Genomic DNA, 7,920 nt, shown 5'->3' with positions numbered 1-7,920 from the left:
GTCATAGGCGCACACACATACGCACACACACACACACGCGCACACACACACACACACACACACACACTTACAAGTGGCATATGTAAAGGAAAAAGAACTTGAGCCAACTGGTGACCATAAAACACTGGCCCGTCAAACCGTGTGTGTGTGTGTGTGTGTGTGTGTGTGTGTGTGTGTGTGTGTGTGTGTGTGTACAAAGTAAAACCCTACAGCTACATCAGGCTCCTATAGCGGCATTTCCTGAAACCTCTATGCAGCAAAAGATATCCCCTTTCACCCCCACCCCCAAACACGCACACACACACACGCACACACGCACACACACACACACACACACACACATAAACACACACACAGTAGGCTTTGCCCTTGCAGGCTTCAAAGTAATTTGCCGTAGGATAAAATAAAGCTTTACTTTCCATTCTTCAAAGAAATACTTTGTAAGTAGAGAAAGCGTATTATTGTGCTCTGAGAGGGTTTTCATAAGCAGACACAGGCAGAGTTTGTTTCTTAAACTATTTTAAAGCAAAGTGAGAGAGAGAGAGCAACAAAACAATATATATAGAAAGAAGTAAAAATCGAATCAGAGAACAGACTCATGATGCTGTTACTACAGTATTAACACAAAAGGAAGCCCCTGGATGCTTTGAGAGGCCCTGTGTCTCCTCTGCGTCCGAATGAGTCTGCGAACCATCAACACACAAACGGGGCAAAACATACACAAGCACATTAGGCTTGAGTTTGTGCAGACTCAAACCAACACATATTCAGTAAAGTGCATTCATTTATTTGCACACGATCGCGCACCAGCCAGAGAGAGCTGTGAAGTTATTCCCACGAACCGCAACAACATAAAGTTACTAATCAGCTACACAAAAGACAAGATACTCTTGCAGAAAGGTAAGCGCATGTGCTTGTTTGTACGCCAAGAAACAAAGAATGTGTTTCTCCTTAACCACCTCCTGGCCGCCCAAACACACACCGGTGCCTGCATGCACACTCACTGAGAACAGCACTCCTGCTTCTGGGTGGCTGTTCACGCAGTGCACTGGCATCTACGGCTTTCTTTCTCTCTCCCCCACTCATCATTTCATCATGGATTTTTTTATGGTTACCAATAGTAGGGGGTACACAGAGCTGTGTTTGTTCAAAACAGGCCTTTAGGTAAACATAAACACCCTCAGAAAGAAATATAATGGTTGGACGGCATTGTTTTCATTCCTGGTGCAACTGGCATGCACATTTTACCATTTCGGAAAAATTATTTTGATCACAAAACAACAACCCATGAGTGTGTGATAGAGTTCTTGTTTTTAAATTTTCTTAACTTTCTTATAGATGAGATTTAGTGCTGCTTTAATCATACCTTAAAATGAACTGACTTTGTAAGACTTCTACTTGATGCTAACCAGAATTGTTGGGGCAAAGAGTCTTTTATGTTGCCAACAACAATGCCATCACATTGGAGGAGGCGATTGCTGTTGTGTTTGGACGACTTCCTTTCTTTTTCTGTCACCGAATGATTTGCATCCTCCTAAACTCCTCCATGCCACGCACAACCTATCTGTGACAGACAGAATAACTCCTTTGATGCACTGCCCGAATCTTGAAGATTGTCCTCCCGAGAGAAATAGAATAGAATCGTTTCAGGCCAAAAAAATAAAATGTGATGTTTACCGTCGATAGCGACAAAGCCCTCGAGCTGTTCCACTGAGACTGTGAGGAGGTCAGGGTTAATACTGTTATCATGGCGACGAAGGACCCCTAACTTTCACAGAGTAGTCATTTCCCCCAAAACCACATTGTCTCCCTAACCTTAATCATGAGGTATTCTTTAACCCAAACATGAGTCTGTCCCTAACTAAGTCAGCTTTGTGCTTAAACCAACTAAACCGGAGTTAACAAATGATGTGTTCTTGCCGATTTCACCGTTTTATTTGGAGAAGTTGTTGAACTCCAAGCAGCTGCATCCTTATAGCGGTAGAAATGATGGGTTTCAAGATGCCGTTAATCTTGTAACACTTTGGAGAGGCCGTCTACTTCCAGTTGATTGTTGCCTTGACTTTTTGTCAGGTATGCCACTTCATAGTTGAGTACCTTCCTAATTGGCCTCATTCTCCAGCTCAGTTTCAAAATGTTGGAGGTCTAGTTCATCCGGCCACTTGGAAATGATCAATTGCAACATTTGAGCAGTGCACTTGAAACCATGGTTATGAAACCCTTACTAAGGATACTATGTTTCTGAAGAATATTGTAACATTTATTCTCATATTGCAGTACTGAAAACAATGTTACGGTAAACTAGTATCTGAGTTTGTATGCTGACATATTGGAGCTTTGTGTGTAGCGGAAAGGGAGAAAACAAAAAGGAGCCATCACAGTAGCAGCCTTGAATAGATTCATGGGACTAAACCGACACATATAAATCAAGACATGGTGTGTATCGGATACAATTAACAATACCGTGTTCCATTTAAACAGCTTGTTTTTTGGGTGTGGCGTTCCTTTGGGAGCTCAGCCTATGGCTGGCCTATGCTGTGGGAACCAGGCAAATGGAACACACACACACACACACACACACACACACATACATCTCCTTGTGTTGAGTTGAGAATTGCAGGCCATCTGCCAAATCGCAGTCAGACAAAATGGCTACAGCCTTGCTAAATGCACTGTGGTCTGTGGTAGCAGTAGCACTCAGCAAGACAAACAAACACAGCAGCCCACAAGTACCACCCCGCTCACAGACCGTGTGGTGTTTGTGTGTGCGCACATTAATACTGAAAGGCTTTGCATCCCTGTATGTATTGATGTATCTTAGTATTCGTACAGTAATAATACAAAAGCATGTGTCAAGTTTCTGCCTGTGTGCAGTGTGAGTGTGTTCAGTTGTAACTAACAGAGCCAAAGCTAAATGCTGCTGCCACGATGGAAAGATCAAGAGAAAGAGGAGAGGGAAAATAATAGCTGTTCAGTTTAAAAAAACAAACTATTCCAATAAATTTGCCCCCAGTGCCCAAACCCCATCTGCCGCCCCTTTTTTCTTGTTCCGAGCTGCTTTTATGGGTGAAATTAGTCGTCCCCAACCCCCTGACAGCGCAATAAAAAACTCAGCCAGGTACACTTACACTAGGCCTTGGAGAGCGGAGAGCTGAGAAGAAAGAGAAAAAAACAGAGATGGAGGTATAGAAAGTGGGCCGTAGGGAGACATAGAGACAAAAAAGACAGAATTAAGGAAAAAGAAGGAACAAAGAGTGGAAATAAAAAGAGCAAACTGAGAAATATGTGAATGCGTGGGGGTGGTAATGGTAAGAGGTGAACATGTAAAACATCTACAGAAAAGCAGAGAAGGAACAAAGGGAGAGTGAAATGGGGAGAAAAAGGAGAGGAGAGAGAAAAGCTTAAGAAAGAAGGAATAAGTTGTGCGGAGAGAAACAACACAGGAATGACTTTTACATCTGTGGCCAAACATCCCCTCTGGACGTGTTCACACACACAGCAACCAAACACACACACACACACACACAGATTCATCCTTGAATGTCTACTGAGAGTTTTCAAACTGAAAACTTTACATCCTGAAATGCACATAGTTGAACACTTTTTTTCCCCTTGGAAGGAAAAGAAGGGAAGTGGAAAAACATAAATTCAGGGGGGCCGTTGACAGCAGCCAGGAAAACAAGATGACAATGTGCCACAAATGACCTCATTAGGGTCAAGGGTCACACACCAAAATGGCAAGAGGAAAAAAAAAAGAGAGAAAGAAGGAGAGGGGGCTGACGGGAGAAGAATAATTCCTGACATTTGAGAACCATGATAAAAGCTTTTACAATATGTAAACTGTAAAAATGTGTTTTTATAAATGTGTATTCACATATTATAGTTCTTCCATTGGCCCAAAATGTCAGCTCGTGGAAATATTAGTGATCATCGAGTAGTAACATAATCTATATATTGTAGAAATAAGCTGGCAGACATCTTGACATTTACATCATAATAATAACAAATAACTTGCGGGAAGTTAACATCATGTCCTCATCATTCTTTGGTAAGTCAGACTGCTTATTTTTTCAACAGTTATGCGGCTACCTGAAATGGAAAAAGTATGTTAAAACTCATTTTCCAGATTCAAGGCAGTATCTTCTAAATCCAGCATGAACTATTGGACCCTTTTCGCTCACATACTCTTCATTGCACTTGAGACACAAGTTCTGAAAATGACTTTTTGTGAATTTGTATGCGTCCATCCAACATTTTCACCTGCGTTATGTTCCTGTAAAAATGTTTGCAATCAATTGCAGGAAACGCCAGAAGAAGTCAGCAGCGCTATAAACCATGTCCGTGAAAAATGCCTAACACATTCCACAGAGCCTCCTCAATGTGTCATACATGGGAGGGGAAAGAAGGAAAATGTCAAAGATTCAAGTCATGTTAGTTTCATTTTTGCACTTTGGTCTATAAAGCACTGAATCTTGCAAAATATGTCCAGCACCAGAAGCGGCATACAGAACATACAGAAGCAGAATCTTAGTTAGTTACGAAAGCACAAAATACTGCTACAAAACCGCCTTGTCTTCTGTTTATTGTTAAACCAAGAATGACTTTTAAAGAATAGCGTGCAAATACAAACCAAGTGTCACACCCCTGCTGTCTCACGTCATCATCCCGCCGCTCGCTGCGCAGTGAATACCCAGAGCTCCATCTCTGCTGCAGTCAAACAGACAGGGACAAGTGTAATTGTGGCTTGAGGTTTGGCTGAGCATTCAAACGGAAAAGCAGCTTGTCCACATCTCTGTCTGTGTGTCAGCAAGGTCCATTTGTCTTCTGGTCTGTCTGTGTGTGTGTGTGTGTGTGTGTGCGTGTGTGTGCGTGCGTGTGCGTGTGTGTGTGTAGGACTGATTCAGTCAGTGCATGTTGATCATGTCTGTCAGCCGCTGTCTGTGGTAAATCTAGTAGTCGTGAGACAAAGATGGGACACATGGACACATAAACACACACACACACACACACACACACACAGAAGTCAAACCACATTGGGCTGAGCGGATCTGGTATGGTGAGAATGCTACGGCGGGCGCCCACTGATGCAACAAATGTGAATAAGCCATTTGTATAAAGCATTTTCACACACACACCATATGCTGGATGACGTACAAGTGTGAACATTGCGTATCAAACCTAAAACACCCACATCAGCTTATACTGTAAACACAGACATTACATGTGCAGACAGGCCCAGTAACCATCAACAAACAACTCCGCTCGGAAAAAACGAAATTTTGTAATTCGACAAGTTTTATCATCTAAATCAAGTTGAGATGAAAACGTAGGACTATTTCAGGTGTGTGTGTGTGATGCATGTGCATTGTTTCAAGGTTATTCTTGTCCAGACTCTCTGAATGAGCGGCATGAAAACAGGAATCTGATTGTTGAATGAAAAGTGTTGGTGTATGTGAGAGCGGTAAACTGAGGCCGGGGGCTGAGTCCACCAGACAGAACACATATCTGTGTGTGTGTGTGTGTGTGTGTGTGTGTGTGTGTGTGTGTGTGTGGTGACCTTTTAGCTTTTGGGAAAGTGTTCGTACAGTGTAATACAGGAATGTTTGAAATGTTTGTTGTTTTTAAGAATTCAAATTGTAACGTTTTACCAAAGTTTCCAATGGACAAAACGCTACCTCAGTCCTCAGCAAGAGGATTTTGTCTGTGTTTGACACCTGCACCACTGTCTGCTCAAAATAAATGAAAAGATATGGATTCTAAACCGGTTAGGAACCAAACCGTGACTTCTGTGTGCCGTTACACCATAGTTGTGTGTGTGTGCGTTTGATTTCGGTTTTGTGTGGAAAGGCCCACTCCCTTCACTCCTTGTGTACACTTCAGTTTCATGAGACAGTGTACACTGTACACATCAAAGACGCACACACACACACACTGACATATTCAGAGTATTGACATTTACAATAGTAAGTACAACGGTTATCTAGTTAACATAAACAATCACCCCGATGGAAAACCTGATATTAACACCCACTTTAAATATTTGGACTGGTCCCTCTTGTGGTTTTAGGTTTCTACGCCACAGTACGTCTCTCTACCAGACACTCAGGAACACTGTGTCAGTGATGAAGTCATAGGACACCATGCAGGCTGCCAGTTTTCAGGAGCACTGAGCAGCTCCTGCTGCTGGGCTCTGCAGGTCTGGGCTGGCAAAACCTGAACACTAACCTGGTTCATATTTAATGCAATAACTGAATGCACTAATTACTTTTGTATAATTCCTTTTTATATTTAATCATAAATCACACATCCTTCTCCTCATATTATCATGGAATTCTATTTTGTAGATAAAAAATATACTCATGCCGTGGATGGTTCAGGAGTTTCTTTCTACAGAACATTATGTTTTTTGGCCATTTATGTCTTTTGCAGAGAACATAACCGAAAAAAAGCTTTTTTAACTTGAATGACAGGTGAATGAGCTGCAAAATGATTTGACAATAGTGTAAACTTGGACTTCATAGCACTTGTGGACCAAGGCTGGGGCAGATCTTGGCAGTGTGCACTGCAGCAGGGCGCCATGCCTAAGCATACAAACAAACATTTATTAAACCAGCTGTTTCAGCCCCATTGAGCGATGGCCTTGTCCTTGTCATTGCCCCGGGACATCGCGTGGTCCGCAGTTGCATTGGCTTCATGGACCCCTTTATAACAGCTCGCACCTTTCTTCTTGGTTTAAAAGTGTGACCCAGCTCAATGATAACGCCACTAAAGCCCCAGTACGTCAAGTAATTCCACAAATGTAATTTTGCAATAGCAGCTGATCAGATAAACTCGAGGTGGAGCGGCAAAATGAAGTCTTTTAACACGAAATGGAATTATGAGGAGCGGCTCTCATAAACGGCAAGGGCCAGTGTTTACTTTTCCTCTGGAGACATGAGTTCTATTTCAGGGAGCGGAGCAACAAGACGGGGAAGAGACAGGTGCCAAGGAAGTCAGCGCAGAGGTCTATGAATAACAAACTGAAGGAGAAACGGATGACGGCGTGTTTGCAGTAGAAAGCCGCTCGCTCGCAGGGAACACAACAAGGAAAAACAATGATTCACTTTGGACTTTTTGAAGGTAACAGTTACTCTGTCAGTCAAAATCAGATGGAGATTTGACGAAAACCTGTTTTGCCTTCTCCCGTTATCTCCCCGCGAGCACACAGTCCCATCTCTGTCAAACTTTACATCTCTAAAGCTCCCTCTTTCCTCTCTACATACCTCTGACTGTGTTGGAAAAACAGAGCGCCCACCTCCCTTCTCTGTGTGCAGTAAATCATCCTCTCTTTCTATCTCTCTTAAAGCACAGCTGCATGTGGGACGCCGGCGCTTCACATTTTCAACGCAGCAGTTGATACAACATTTCCACTTCGTCGACAGTAAAACGCACACGCATACATACACGGTACACGTTCTTATCACGTCCTCGATACATTTTGTCAGGACTCAAAAAACGTCAATGTTCCAGTGAAACGCAACACATGCATAATGCACGTCTACGTGCGAGCTCTACATTCTCATCCGATGGTGTCACGGTGATCCTGCAGACTCCATGGCTGAATTATGGTCCAAGGACACGCACGCACACACACACACACACACACACGCTAGAGTGGTTCGAAGAAGTTGTCTGTCAAGTGATAATCCTACAAGTCAATTATAAAGGCTTTTTATGAAAGGTTTCAGTGTCTTGGCTTTGTGCAATGCACAGCAAAACATGGATGATGGAAGCACACTTAGTTAAATATGCACACCGTAACGGCCACTCAAACTTGCCAGAAAACCCCCATACTATGAAAATGATCACATTATTTCCAGACAGCAGATATACGTTTGCATTACTACCACTTAAAGAACAGGTTCTAAGAGCAGATTGGGT

This window comes from Melanostigma gelatinosum (genome assembly GCF_949748355.1).
Source record: "Melanostigma gelatinosum genome assembly, chromosome: 7".
NCBI classification, from domain to species: Eukaryota; Metazoa; Chordata; class Actinopteri; order Perciformes; family Zoarcidae; genus Melanostigma; species Melanostigma gelatinosum.
This window is presented reverse-complemented; position numbering follows the sequence as displayed.